Source organism: Balaenoptera musculus, chromosome 18, assembly GCF_009873245.2.
Source record: "Balaenoptera musculus isolate JJ_BM4_2016_0621 chromosome 18, mBalMus1.pri.v3, whole genome shotgun sequence".
Classification (NCBI taxonomy): Eukaryota; Metazoa; Chordata; class Mammalia; order Artiodactyla; family Balaenopteridae; genus Balaenoptera; species Balaenoptera musculus.
The window spans coordinates 1,594,895-1,610,533 of NC_045802.1; the positions used below are offsets into that span (position 1 = coordinate 1,594,895).

At 45.5% G+C, this 15,639-nt stretch overlaps 1 long non-coding RNA gene across 1 annotated transcript; it reads right to left on the reverse strand.

The window, feature by feature from the left end:
* Positions 1 to 9,078: 9,078 nt before the first annotated feature.
* On the reverse strand, positions 9,079 to 15,471 carry LOC118884318. The gene is made up of 3 exons (XR_005017263.1): positions 15,159 to 15,471; positions 12,597 to 12,987; positions 9,079 to 9,179 (listed from the first exon to the last, which is right to left on the reverse strand). It is a non-coding gene; the product is annotated as an uncharacterized LOC118884318 (long non-coding RNA).
* Between the last annotated feature and the right edge of the window lie 168 nt (positions 15,472 to 15,639).

Genomic DNA, 15,639 nt, shown 5'->3' on the forward strand with positions numbered 1-15,639 from the left:
TAGCAAGGACCTTGCTTCCTGAGAGCCCTGTTTCTGGTGGGGTCTGAAATGAGCTGAGACACCAGCGGCTTTAAGTAAATGAAGAAGTAGGAGAAGATAAAGGAGCGCAAATTTGGGTGCCTGTGGAGGGTGGGGGGGTCAGTGTGAGTGTCCACCTGGAGAGGCCGCAGCCCCCAGTTATCCAATCAACAGTCCTGCAGGCTTGCTCTCAGGTATTTGTAGGTGGTGTTAACATCTAGATCAGATGGCTTTAAGTAGATGAGATTATCCTAGGTGATCTGGTGGGCCTGATCCAATCAATTTAACCTTAGAAGCAGAAGTGAGGTTTCCCTGAAGTAGAAGAAATTCCTCCTGCCCCAGAGTTTCCAGCCTGCAGGCCTGCCCTGCAGAGTTTGAACTTGCCAAGCCAGCCCCCACAATGCCTTGCGATCAACCTCCTGGGCCCTCCCCCTCTCTCCCCCTCCCCTCCCTCCCCCTCCCCTCCCCTCCCCCTCCCACTCTCTCTCTCTTTCTCTGTTTCCCTGGAAGCCTAATGAACAAGCTGATTTACAATAAGAGAACTACCACCATTGTTATTGTCAAGGGACATATTGAGGACAGAACCCTATCTCATTTATTTTGTTTCCTTCTGGACTCTGGCCCACAGGCTCTCAATAAATGATGAATTGAATGAAATTATTATTAGCAAGTACACAAACAGCTCTGGAGTATATAAAACAATATTTTGAATGTCTCTGCTAGGAAGTTGGTAATTTTTATGAGAAAGGGCATCATTTAGCTTTCAAAATTCAAAAACAACTTTTTTCATTATGTAAGTAACATTAAGCACACGATTGAAAGCCTGTGAACTAGAACACAAACACGCGGCAAGTTCACGATCGTAACAAGCAGGGCCTGGCATTCCGTGTGTCGGCCAGGCTTCCCTCCCGAGCCCCTACCCCATTCAAACGTGGCTTTGTATGGTGGGGATCATACTGTATTAAAAGGTTTTTTGTTTTTTTGCTTTTCCCTTTGTTATTACATAGTCTTCATAAATATCATTTCCTCTTTCTTTTTCCTTTGTTGAAAATAGCTTTAGTGTTTATGTAAAATTAATTTCTGCTCATTAATAAGACGTGCTTTTATTGAGCCTCTTTTAGGTATCAGGCATTTTACATGGTCTCTCTGTTTTTATTCTCAAAACAAGTATGGGGCAAATATTATTATCATCCTCTCTATACAGATGAGGAAATTTGTCTTAGGACCATTAAAGAGCTTGTCTCATCTGCCAGGTGGCAGGGTTCTGAACTGTCCTCTTTCTACTTATTTTACTTTATCTTTCCTTTTGTGGATACAGGGGTTTATGAATTGTGGGGGGACATCCCTTTGCATACTGTTCTGTGGAAAAGAGTATGTCAGAGATTCAGGATCTGATACCATAGTTTGTCATATAGTGTAAGTGGTTTTCTACAACTTAGCAAAGGGGAGCACACCCTTCTTTAGGTGCTTGAATATTGATGTTTTACTTCAATTTATGTTTTCAAATTTAGTTCACATTCCAATAATTTTTACAGAGGAAAAAGCCATAGTTTTTAGGTTTTGGGTTAGTCACTGGTAACTATCCCATTCGAAATCCACGTAATCACATACGTACTTGAAACCGACAGAAAAAGAGCTACATGAGCATCCAACCCAATTGGAAAGATAGCAAGTAAAATAAATAAGTAAAATTCAGCTATCGTTAAAGAAATGTTCAAAGATTAAGAATGGGCACTGTCAGATGGATCTCCTTGTGGTTTTTCACATGAGAACTGATTGAAAATATAGCATTCTCTCCATATTAGGGTATACTTAGAAATACTAAGAACTTTTTATTGTCCTTTCCCTGTGTGTATTAATGTATTGAAGTAAATGATGCCATACTAAAGGAAACACCCCAAATATGGGCGGTTGATTAAAATACGTACATGAACAAATTACAGCACTGTGGAGAAGGAAATATCACCACTGCTGGTGTTTAAAACATGCTTTCAGAGAAAAAAGAAATACCGTATGCTAACGCACATATATGGAATCTAAAAAAACGGTACCGATGAACCTACTGACAGGGCAGGAATAAAGACGCAGATGTAGAGAATGGACTTGAGGACACAGGGTGGGAAGGGGAAGCTGGGACGAAGTGAGAGAGTAGCACTGACATATATACACTACCAAATGTAAAATAGATAGCTAGTGGGAAGCAGCTGCATAGCACAGGGAGATCAGCTCCGTGCTTTGTGTCCACCTAGAGGGGTGGGATAGGGAGGGTGGGAGGGAGGCTCAAGAGGGAGGGGCTATGGGGATATATGTATACGTATAGCTGATTCACTTTGTTATGCAGCAGAAACTAACACGACATTGTAAAGCAATTATACTCCAAAAAGATATACTAAAAAAAATGATTACAGAAAGAAAAAAAAAACACTTTCACTTCCTTTGCCCTCAAGTTGCTCCTGTATATTGCAAATAAGAACGCCTCACCAACATTAACTGTCTACCGTGATGTAGTGTGCTGGGTGTCTCTGTATTTTCTTACTTTTCTTTGAGCCCATGCTATTTAATTATTCTTGATAAATGCTCACACACCACGTGATACTAACGATGTCTTCTGGGTCTGGCTAGTTCATGAATAAGACTCCCTCTCTTTTCCCCTCTGATTTTGTTGTTGTTGTTGTTGGGTTTTAATTGCGTTAGTGTGAGGGGAGAAGTTTTGGGCAGAGAGACTTTCTGGATTTCGTTGAGAGGCTACTGCAGAAATCCTGCTCACCACCATGCTGAGGACCAGCTCGGCCAAAGAGCAGCCGCTGTGCCCCAGGGAAAGGACTTTGCTGAACTGGCCAAGATATCTACAAGAAGATGCTTACAGATGCTGTGCTTTCCACTTTCTCGCAAGGTTAGCTTGGTAAAGTTCTCTAGAGAGATTGTAAGGATAAACATATTCTCTCTGTTTTATAATATCGAGAAGCCAGCATAGTTATCTAGAGGTGAGTTTACATACCAACATAATCCATAAAATTAATGTGCCAGGAGGTTCATATAGGGTACAATTTTACTGCCATATATATATCCTTAGACAAATTTGGAATGTAATTTTTGATTTTGTGTTTTCTCTGTTCAGTAACTCAGTGGAAAATGCTGGTTGAGGTGATTGTTTCATAAATGTTGTAAAGCCGCCTTTCTGAAGACCTAAGAAGGTAAGTCACTGATGACCTTAACCCTCACCTTGAACCTGTCTGCATTCATGCAGTCTTATAAGCGAAGGCTGGCAAGTCTAAGTTAGTTGTGGAAGGCCATGCTTTTAGCCTGGTGAATAACCTCTCATTTATTTTCATGTCCTTAAATTAGCATCAGTGCAGACAAGCTAGGTCTCGGAAGAACTTGGACAAGCCCTCTTGGCTTTTCTCATGGACAGTCATGCCCAGGGGGTAGGACTTCAGTGACTCCTCTGAGGCAGGTGCCCTGGTTTATCCATGTCCCAGACTTGGGAAAAGGTTCAGTTGAGATAGTGGATGTGTAAGATCTTTGAAAACTGGAAGACACTATGAAATAGACGGTAGAGTCCTTGACATAATAACTCACCACTATTTTTGGATAGCAGGTGGTTGGTTGAGGCAGGTCAGTTGTCCTACTGCAGCTAGGAAAAACTGGAGAAATTACAAAAACGGTATCTTTAAAGACACAGAACGTTGTGGAAGAAACTAGATGGAACAAAAATTACAGAGCAGGGACATTGTTCCAAGGTAAGCAGGTGATTTATATATATATGTATTTTTTATAAATTTATTTATTTATTTTTGGCTGTGTTGGGTCTTCGTTGCTGCGCGCCAGCTTTCTCTAGTTGTGGCGAGCGGGGCTACTCTTCGTTGCGGTGCGCGGGCTTCTCACTGCAGTGGCTTCTCTTGTTGCGGAGCACGGGCTCTAAGCGCGCGGGCTTCAGTAGTTGTGGTGCACGGGCTTAGTTGCTCCGCGGCATGTGGGATCTTCCCGGGCTAGGGCTCGAACCCGTGTCCCCTGCGTTGGCAGGCAGATTCTTAACCACTGCACCACCAGGGAAGCCCTAAGCTGGTGATTGACAGCTGTTTTTGGCCCCGGAGTACTCGTTGATTTTGGACACAGGTTGAGGCTCAGACTTGGCTCAGGCAGAGGGTCCTTGTGAAGGAAAGAGAAACTGGCAAAGCTTTAACCCCCATGGGGCTAGTGGGACAAACTGGAAACTTGAGGGGCTTCAGACTCAGAAACTTTCTGGGGCCAGGAGGCTGGAGAGCTGGTTTTAATACCTCTGAAGGGTAGAGAGAGATTTCCCATAATCTTTCAGGGTTGAGGAAACTGATACCCACCAGCCTCCCCTTCAGAAGCATGGGGTCAGGGGGCTACACCGAGGAGCAGGGGTGAACCACAGGTCCAGAGTCTGACTAAAAGTGCAACCCAGCACCAACCCAACTCAATTCCTGGTTGGATTCAGGTGATCAGCCCCTCACCCAGTCTTTCCAAAAGAATGGAATTCAGCATCGTCAGGATCCTCCCATTTTTTATATATAACATCTGGCCTACAGTCAACAACATCTAGACATGCAAAGAAGCAAGAAAATATAAATGATGATAAAGAGATAAAAACCAGACAGCGGCAGCAGACCACATGCTAAAACTAATGGAGTTAATAGATAAGAACTTTAAAATAATATTCAAGAGTATATATATACACACACATGTATATAGGGGGATGGAAATAACAGATGAAAGTATGGAAAATTTCACCAGAGAATGGGAATCTATTAAAACAAAATCAAATGGACATTTTAGAACTGACAAAACCATTACCTGAAATTAAGCACTTAGTGAGTGGTTTAATAGCAGAATGGACTCAGTAGAAAATGGGATTAGTGAATTGGAAGAGAGACCATTAGAAAATACTCAAACTGAAGTACAAAGAGAAAAGGAATGGGAAACAAAACAAAAAATGTCTAACATACACATACCTGTAGTCCCAGCAAAGAGAGAATAGGGAAGAAGCAATATTCAAAAACATGACCAAGAGTTTTCCAAAACTGGAGGTCATCAATGAGAGATTTAAGAAGCTCAGTAAATCCCAAGCAGAGTAAACACACAAAAAATTGTGTCTAAGCACAACATATTAATGCTTCTGAAAAGCCAAAGACAAAAAGAAAAATATTAAAAGCATCTCGAGATAGAAGACACATTACCTGCTAAGTATTGACAATAAGACTTACAGATGACTTCTCCACTGAAATTACAGAAGCTATAAGACAATAAAATAAAAGGACTGTGAACCAGGAGTTCTATACCCAGTGAAAATATCTGAAAAGATGAGAGTGCAATGAACACATTTTCCAACAAACAAAAACTGAAGGAATTTGTGGCCTATAGGCTTCACTGAAAGAAAAACCACAGAGAGTTATTTAGGCAGAAGGAAAACGTTCCCAGATGAAAGCAGGGAAATGCAGGAGAAAATAAAGGAAAAGAAAAATGTAAATGAATATAGACTGTATAAAAATAAAAGAGAGGAAGAATCCTGTCTTTTTCGTATGCATGTCCCAAACAAACTCTAGTACAATGTCTTGTACAAAATATGTACTCAATAATATTTTTCTGGATATTTTCTCCTACTCTAAAAAATTCTGATCTAATTGGAAAAGCAATTCTTTAATGAAGTATGAAGTTTTTGCTGGCAGATAGATAGTAGAAGTTAGATGCCCTTACTTTCTTTGTTAATAATTTTCTCTTTACCCTTCTTTTCTTTTTCACTCATCCTTCACCACATTTGATACATGGCTTCTAGAAATTTAAGTCACACCTCTAATACTATTTTCTTCTTAATATAATCCATGCTTTTATAGTTTTTCTATTCTTCCTATGTCTTATGTTTTTAGGTACTTGTTATAAAAATGGTAACTTGATAATTACCGGTTGAATCACGAAGAAGCACAGGACAGTGAGGCAGATAGATGTTCCATTAAGCCCAGCATCCTGTTAAAGAGCCAAGGTGGAAAAAATGGAGCAGAGAATATGGACAGATGACTCAGTGGGTTCCTGGTTACAAATTAAGCTTAAGGTGGGGACAAGTGGGAGTGGAGAAACCAGGGGGAAAATATAGTCTTGGGAAAGAATAAGGAGTTACAGGAAGTACTGGGAAAGATAAAGACTGATTATAATGAGAGTTCATAAAATTCCAGAGGACTTTGATTGTGTTTTTAAACACCGCTCAGCGTCTGTTATGTTTGAAAAGTGAAGTAACTGCACTGTGTTGTCCATTGCGTGGACCCTTTCGAGGGAATCATTATCAGTCACAATGGTTGTTCATCACACCTGGAATGACGCCCAGCTCCTCAGCAAGGTTTCCCAGGTTCCATAGGATCCGGCCCATCTCTCCTTCGCCTGACACAACTCCAGCCTGCACTTACGCTGCTGCTGCCATTGACCTTCCGTCCCGCAGTCATTTCACTCTCATTCTTGCTGTGGACCCTGTACAGCTGGAATTCTCCTCACTCAGGTCTTAGCAAGGCCAGCTCCTTTTTGTCATTTTCTTAGAAAGAAGAGCTTCCAGGCACCTCTGCAGGACTCTTATTTTCTGATAGCACACGATACTCTCTAGAATTACCTTCTTTACTTGTTTGTTGTCTGCTTCTCTGCATGGAATGTAAGCTTCACGACAGCAAGGGCCTTGTCTATTTTGTTTATTGTAAACATATTGGCCAGTAATAATTATTGTGACAAAAACTAATGATAGTGGGTGATAGAAGCGCTGTTTTAGGTAGAGTGACCAAGGAACTTCTCCCTAAGAGGATGGCAATTCCATGGAGACCTCCACAAAGCCACGGGGTGTTTGAGAAAAGTGTTCCGAGCAGAATGTCAGCCAGAAGATGGGAACGTACTCGGCATCTTAGGGAAACTCAAGGAGCCAGCTTTCGGGAAGCAGAGGGACCATGTGGGAAGTAGGAGATGAGGTCGGGAAAAAGTCGGGGCTCAGGTGCTCACAGGTGTTGCAGGTAATTAGGTGTAAGGGCGACGGGGGAGTGACAGGATCTGACGTGTTGATGTGGCCTGGATGACACGCTGAAGCAGAGGAACCAGAGGGGCAGGCGTTGCAGCACGTGGGGGAGATGCTGGTGTGAAGCCAAAGTGGCATCAGTGAAGACGGTGACAGGTGGCTGGGTTTGGGATGTGTCTTGAAAGTAGAACTGTTAGGGTTTGGATGAAGAGTGACTTGCATTTGGGGTCTGAGCAGCTGAGTGAATGCCGGTGCCTCGGACTGAGACAGGAGAGACCCGGGCGCCCAGATTTCCGGGGGGAGTGGTAGTGTTGGGTGTTGGAGGCCCCCTGGACAGTCAGGCGGAGGTGGCAGGGAGGGGGCTGGTTACACATTATTGTTTAGGGGAGAGGGGGGTCCAGAGAGGTAATTCGGGACGTCTCAGTTACTGGACTGTATTTAGAGATTTGGGAGGAGATGAAATCGTCTAAGAAGGGAGTATAGAGAACGGCTCGGGGACTGAGCCTCTGGATGATCCAAGTGTATGCAAGCCGAGCGCGATTAGCTCTGTCAGGTCCCGCAGGGTCAGTGCCGAAGGCCGAGAGCCTCGTTCATTTCAGGAGAATTTGGGTGGCACCAATGAGACCAATGAGTAGTGATTGGCTACTTGTTTCTAACCATCCTTAGAGATACTAGGAACGTTCCATCAACTATAAAGGAAGAAGCAAATATTGAAGAGGCCTTTAGAGAAAAAGGGAAGCTTTTTTTCACCTAATTGGTCGAATGGAAGAATCCCCAAGTTAGCTATTTAAAAGAACCCCCCCGCCCCAGTTTTAGGTTATTATTAAATTTCACGAGATATTAAAGGAGAAGAAAACTCAAAATTTGGTGTTGTAAGGTCTATGTTAGAATCCTGCTCCCTCACTTAGCTGTGTGACTTCAGTCAGGTGTCTTAACCTCTCTGAGCCTCAGTTTCCTCCACCTTAACAGACAGATAATAATGTCTGAGTCACACTGTAATGAAGTTTAAATGAAATAATGTATGTGAAGTTCTTTCTGTAAATATATATCTCTATAAATATTAACTTTCTATAAATATATTTGATACATATTATTGTTTTGTTGTTGTTGTTACTGTTTGACCTCCATCTGTATTCTAAAAGTTAGGGAAATAGGCAAGAAAAGTTAAAATGGGCTACACTGGAGTGACCAAAATGAAAGTGAAGAAAAATGGAGTTAAAGAGGCAAACAAGAAGGGGAGACCACATGAGGAAGCTGGCAGCTTGCTGGCCACAAGGATGCACTCGGAGTGGGAGGTGGGCAGCAAAGTGATGTCATGTTGGGACAACTGTAAGTGAAGAAAGTCCCGGGCTTTGTCAGCCACGTTTTGTGACAGGAGACATAGGGACAGGCAGGAAGGCAAGATGGGCAGGAAGAGAGCTGAGCATGGCTAAGGAAAGACAGGCACTGCAGTGGAGAGACAGCGAAGAGAAGCAACCCACAGAGCTGCCCTGGAGCCGGAGGAGTTAGACGTTGTCACGTTTTCAGAGATGTGTCAGTTCATGCTCCTGGGGTCGTGTGTGGGAACGTGGTCCCTAATCACAGCATCTTCTACGGTTTCTCCCAAGATCTCTGCATCAGGCACTGTGCTTCCACTCCTTTGAAGGAGGGGAATGTAATTATTAAAAAAATTAAACCAGGCTTATGCCTTTGTAAATAGATACTACATTCTTGTGGTTCAAAAAGGTAAGAAGTGTATATAGTGAGAATTCTCCCTCCTACCCTTTATCCCTCAGCTATACAATTTCTTTTCCTGGAGGCAACCAAAGAGATTGCATGTATTTATAGAGATATTAATTACATGTATAAATAGAAAAGCTTTCTTTTTAGGACACAAATGATGGCATAACATATATACTGTTCTGCACTGTAGTTTTTTCCTTAACAATATTCTTTGGAGATTAGTTCATATCAGTATACAAAAAGCTTCCCTTTTTTTTTTTTTTCCTTTAACAAACTGCTCAAGATTTTACTTTATGGATTTATTATAATTCATGTGACCAGTCATTCATGATGGACATTCTTGATGGGCTGTTTCCAATCTTTTGCTACCACGAATAGTGCTTCAGTGAGGAATCTTCTAGACACACGATTCTGCGCATGTGCCCATAGATAGCTAAGATAAATTTCCAGAAGAGAGATTGTTGAGTCAAAGGACCTGGGTATTTGTAATTTTAGTAAATATTACTGAAGTGCCCTTCATAAACGCTGTCTCAATTTCATCTCCACAGTAATGTATGAAAGTGCCTGAATCCCCCAAACTCTAACACCAGTTCATATTATTTTTAATATTTGTCAAATTTATAGGTAAGAAATGGTATATCAGCACAGTTTTATTTTTTGTTCCTTTTTTGTTATGAATGGAGTTGAGCATATTTACTAATGTTTAAGAACCATTTGCATTTCTTTTTCTGTAAACTGACTATTTTATCCTGTTGTTAGTATTTTTTTTTCTTTCAACACTTTAAATATTTCATTCCACTCTTTCCTTGCTTGCATGGTTTCTGAAGACAAGTCCGATGTAATTCTTACCCTTGTTCCTCTATAGATAGGGTTTTTTTCCCCTCTCTGGCCCTTTTCAAGATTTTCTCTTTGTCTTTGGTTGTCTACATTGTAGACATGGAATATGATATGTTGAATATGATATACAGCATAGATTTTTTGGTATTTTTCTTACTTAGTATCCCTGAGCTTCCTAGATCTGTGGCTTAGAGTCTGTCATCAATTTTGGAGATGTCTTAACTGTTATCAATTCAAATATTTCTTCTGTTTTTATTTTTTTTTCTTCTTTCTTCTCCTTCCGATCTTCCCATTATGTGTATGTTACACCTTTTGTAATTGTCCCCCAGTTATTGGCTATTCTGTTCCACTGTTCCTTTCTTTCTTTTAATCTTTGCATTTCAGTTTGAGAAATTTCTATTAACATATGTTCACACTCACTGGTTCCTTACTTGGCTGTGTCCAGTCTACGGATGAGTCCATCAAAGGCATTCTTCATTCTGTTAGAGTGTTTTTGACGTCTAGTATTTCCTTTAGAGTCTTTCCTTTAGTCTTGATCTCTCTGCTTACATTACCCATCTATTCTTGCATGCTGTCCAGTTTTTCCAGTAGAGCCCTTAGCATATGGATCATGGTTATTTCAAATTCCTGGTGTGATAATTCCAAAATCTCCGTCATATATGAGTCTGTCTAAGTCTGGTTCTGATGCTTGCTTGTCTCTTCATACTCTGGTTTATTTGTTTTTTTAAGCTTTTAGCATGCCTTGTAATTTTTTGTTGAAAGCTAGTTTGATGTATTGGGTAAAAATTACTGAGGTAGATAGTCCTTTAGTGTGAGGTTTTATGTTTACCTGGCTAGGAGCTAGTCTGTTTTTACTGTTTGCAGTAGCTATGGTGTCAAGGGCTAAAATTTCTTCTGGTGTCCTTGTTTCTGTCTCCCTTGTTGTCTTTGGGTTTCCCTGGAGACTCCTTAAATAGGGTCTGCGTCTTGCAGTTCTTTTAGCTCTAATCCCTGTTATTACACAGAAGCCCTGTGGATGTGGTGGTGAGGTGGGGACACGGAAATGTTCTGTGGTCCTATGACTAGGTCTCCGTCTTTCAGTGAGCCTGGGTCCGGTGTTTCCCTTCCCCACATTGAAGGCTGGAGTGGGCTGGAGTTGGATATTCCCCTCCCCCGGTGGGTTGGGTCCTGGTAAAATAGCTCCCCTTGAAGGCAGGCTTTGTTAAAGAGAACAGAGAACTCTGGGCATGTTTCAAAATGATTACTTCCTCCCTCTTCCTGAAGGAAGCAGGAGGGGATTTTTCTCAGAAATCCTCAGTGAGAACCTGATGGGGCTTCTGGAGGTAAATCTCAGGAGAGTGTGAGGACCGGTCTAAGACTGGGCCTCTTCTGGGCTTTTCAGCTTGTCCACACTGAGCTCCCAGCAATTCATCAGTTACACTTTAAAGTGTTCCTACTGATACTGGTTCCAGCTGTGGGCTTCTGCTCCGGTAAGAATTCTCTGTGTCTGTCTGTCTTATCTCTCCAGTTTCCAGACCAGCAGTTTATCCTGTGACCTCAATTCTTTGATGGATCTAAGAAGTGTTGTTGACTTTCAGTCTGTTCAACTTTTTTCTTTTTGTGAGGAGAGGGGACCTCCAAGTTCTGCATGTCAGACTGGAAACCAGAAGTCATATTTTTCTTACTGATTTGTAGGAGCTCTTAATATATTAGGGAAATTAGTCCTTTATCTTGATACGAGATGCCCATTTTTTTCTATTTTGTCATTTATCTCTTAGATTTGTGTTTTCCCCCACACAGTTAAACAAATGTTTTGTGGGTGGTTGAATTTATCATTACTCTCTTTTAGATGTTTTGATTATGTGATACAATTCCTAAGGCCTTCACAACTCAGATTATAAAGGAATTCTTCCATTATTTCTTTTAGTACTTGTTATGGCTTTATTTTTTATATTTAAATATTTGTTCCATTTAGGTTTTACCCTCATGCAGAGTGTGAAGAATAGGTACCGCTGCTTTTTTTCTAGTTGTCTATTCAGTTGTTTCAAAACCATTTACTCAATAGTTCATTTTCCCCCCCATTGATTATCATGTATTAAATTCCAATATGTGTTTGAGTCTATTTCTAAAATTCCTATTCTGTGTTATTGCTTTATCTCTTTATGCATATGCTAATATGAATAAGTCATAGGATGATACTACTCTGTTCTAATATTAACTTTAGCAATCGGTTCTTCTAATAAAAAAACACTTATTGGTGTTTTTATTATGATGATGTTAAGTGTTTTTTAGATTAATTTAGGAATGGTTGCATATTTATGAAATTGAGTTTTTCTATCCAAGAACATTGTGTGGCTTTCCATTTGTTCATGTTTTCTTTTGTGTCCCTAGAGAGCTTTAAACACATTTATTCATATAAATCTTGCACATTTTTGTTAATTTTTTCCCTAGAAATCTTATCTTTCTTCTCCTACTGTGTGGTCTTTATTTCTTAATTATGCATTTTAACTGGTTGTTTATACATGTATATAAGCTGTTTATTCCTATATGTTTATTTTATGGAAACATGCTGTTTCTAAATGTTTAGAAGCATACGTGCAGTATAACAGAGGGCAGCTGGGGGTCTGCACCGTGGGGCTCTGAGGTCTATGGACTTGGCCCCCGGGCACTGTGCCTCCTACTTAACCTTTATAAGCCAGTTTCCTCATGTGTAAAATGGGACAATAGCAGTACCTACTTTGTAAGGTAGTTTTGAGGATTAAAAAGATGAAGCACGAAAGCACTTAGTTGAACCTCTGGAGCACAGTAAGCCATAGATTAATGTTGGCTACAGTGGTTCTGTCCTCTTAACCACTGAAGCTCAAACCCAGTCAGACATGGGGGTCAGACATGGGGGTCAGACTGGGAACAGACTTGAACCTCCCAACCAGTGTTCCCACCCACCACTTCTCAGAGTTCCCACACCAAAGCCTGCCAGTAGACGAAAGGCTGTGGGGTGGGAGGATGGGGGGAGTGGACACAGAAGGACCCTCACCTGGTTGTTGCAGGAGAGGAAGGAAAGCATTCTGTGGTGGTCTGCATTTGGGGGGTCCAGGGAAGTCAAAGGAGGAGACACATGCTAATGACGTAGTGGAGGCGGACAGGACACTTTTCCCAAATGGTCACCTTGGATCTGTAGAGACTCGATAGCTTCCAGGCCGTATTTACACACATGCATCCTAGACCCGTCTTTGCGTCCGCTCAGCAGTTCCGTGAGGGGCGAACGGGAAATCACAGGGAGTGGGTGGGATGGGGGAAGCCGGGTCCAGACGTGCAGACCCCTAATCCAAGTGCGCATTCCCCTCCAGATCTCTCTTCACTTCCCTTGTTACTTCTCCTATTTGGGTCTCAGTCTCAAATTATCAGCAGGAAAGACAGGTGACAAACTGGAAAAAGAAGAAACAAGAGGGATTAATATGCTGGGAAGAGGTAGCCTAAGGGACCATTGGGGTTCAAATCAATAATACCATTTGCTAAATACCCCATGGGCAGCAGAAATCCACGGAGCTATATTAGGAGTATTGTACTAATAGCTACCGTGTCTTAAGTGTCTATTGTGTGCTGCCTGTTTCATGGGCATTTTTTCTTTTATTCCTAACAACAGTCTTCCAAGGCGGTGTTATTAAGCCAATTACACCACCTGTCTCTAGGAAGCAAGGCCTCAGTCCTCTTGGAGCTTAGCGTCTGTGTACTAACTGAAGAGTATTTGTGAGCAGAGCTCTCGACCACGGCGGGGCTGGGCGAGATCTTGAGGGAGTCAGCCCTGGGCAGTGGGTGAGGTCCAGAGAAACGGGATGTGATCGGTGAAAGGACGGATACCGTGCCTATTACTGGAAGAGGAAAGCTCGACCCAAGAGAAGCAGGGGGAGAAGCCTGATGGGCAAGTTCAAGGGGCGAGGGAGCAGCACCGGCTTCCTGCAGCTGGAGTTGGAGCCGCGAGGAAACGCGGGCTAGGCAACTGCAGTGGGCAAGAGGCGCCCGAGGAGGCGGCTTCCAGCCGGGAAAGTGCTCCATCAGCTCCCAGCCCGCTCGCCCACTGCTGCATCGCTTTTAAAGGGACAGTCACCGGGCTGCCGAGGCTTCGGAAGCGGAAATGGTCTCTGCTCACTGGCTGACGGTCTAAATTCAGACCGAAAGAATGTGCTTGGAGACAGCTGGTGGAAACTGTCCCAGGCCTGTCTTCAGTGGACATGTCCACGTGCTGCTCGTCTTGCCCTGTCAAGCGTCTCCCTCTCTCCATCGTTCCCTCTGTCCTCCTGCCTGTCTTTCTTCATTAGGCTTTACAAAAAAGTAGCCAACCCCGCGCCTTGTACCCAAGCGGTCCAGTAACGCCTGCGTGATGAATGCGAGCTACTCGGGTGCTTTATGAGAAGTGACACTTCCTCCCCAGCTTCTTGTATCTGCCACTGAGCAGTTAAGGTTAAAGCCCACCGCCGACGTGACTGCTGTAAATACCACGGGGCAGGGCTCTGGAGCTCACTAAACGCGTAAGCGAGACGCACGAGGCAGCCCCGGACGCCCCATGACCCGGGACTGCGGCAAAGGGTGTGGGAACGGAGAGGGAGGGCACTGCGCCCCCTCCTTCCTCCCGGCGGGCCAAGCACACCTTCCCGCCCGGGGGGCAGGGGCAGGTCGCTCCAGGTCGCCGGCACCTCCGGCGCCCGAGAAATCTGCAAATTCATTGCTCCCTTTCATCTTCCGGCGAAAGCCTTCCGTCCCGAGTAGGGCCAGCCCCGTCCTTCGCCGCCAGCCTCGAGCTGACCGCCGAGGCGGATCCGACTTCTCCCCATAAAAAGGCTCCGGTTCCCTTTCCCCGCGCAGGGGTCCTAGGCTGCTTTCGACTTGCTTCTCACTCGCACGTCCCGCGGTCTGGAGCGGTGCTCAGTCTCGGCAACTTTCACCAGCTCGCCCCGAGAGTCGGGCCCTTTCTAAGACAATGTGAACAAAGAGGAGCAGGGGCGAGCGGGGCGCGCGGGCAGGCTGGGGGCGAGCGTCGGGGCGCCGCGCTCCAGCCGGCCCCGCGGGGATCGGGCGCAGAGAGCGCCGGGCGGCTCCCGGGCGGCTCGGGCGGCGGGTTTCTTTGTCCCGGCCGCGGGCTGGGCGCGAAGGCCGCCGGCCGCGAGCAGAACCGCGACCCGGGCTCGGGGCTCAGGCTTCCACATGCGCCCCGCGGGGGCAGAGCAGGAAGCAGCGGCCGCGACCCCGGGCGCCCCCCGCGCCGGGCTCCCCCGGTTCGGCGGCGGCTTCGGGCCGTGGGCGACTCGGGTCCTCGCCTCTCGCGTCCCCGAGGGCGGGCCCTGCTGGCCCTCGGAGCGCGGTTCGGGGTAGGGAGCCCCCGGCGCGCGCTCCTGCACCCGGACTCTCCGCAGACGCGCGCCAGGCGAGCTCGGGGACAGAGGCGGTGCTCTGGCGCCCCCCAGCCGGCCGCACCGCGGGGCGGGACCTAAACGCAGCGCCGGCCCGAGATGCCCAGGAAGCCCCGAACCAGACCGGGAGCGCGGCCACAGCGGCCTGTGTGTGCGCGTGGGAGGGGGCTGGGCGCACACCCCCGTCTCACCTGCCGCACAGCTTGCGCCTGTGTGTCTGCAGGAGGAAGGAGAGAGGAACTGCGGTGTCCGTTCAAGCTCATTAGACCAACCCCCTTCCCTCCAACTCTCAGCTAAGTTTTATTTCATAACGCAAAGCAGCATCTGAGCCCAAGTGAAAACTAGTCTCCCGATTTCAGTCTGCACCTCCGCCACCGCAGCGAGCGAGGGTTCGGTTCCCGGCTTCGACTCCGCAGGAGAGCGGCCGCCCTGAAGGCCCGGGGCTCCGGCCTTCCGCTCCCTTTGTGAGGCCCGGGCTCGGGGCGCCCCCGGTCCCGCGCTCGGGCACGCGGCGCGGGGCCTGCCGCAGCGCGGCGGGCGTGGCGGGCGCTAGGACCGCGGGGAGCGCGGGCGGCGCGGCGCTACCTTAAACCCAGCCCAATGCCGCTGCCTGCGCCACTCTGCGCGCCGCGGGGCTGCGCAGGAGGAGCGCTCGCCGGCCACCTCGCCCCG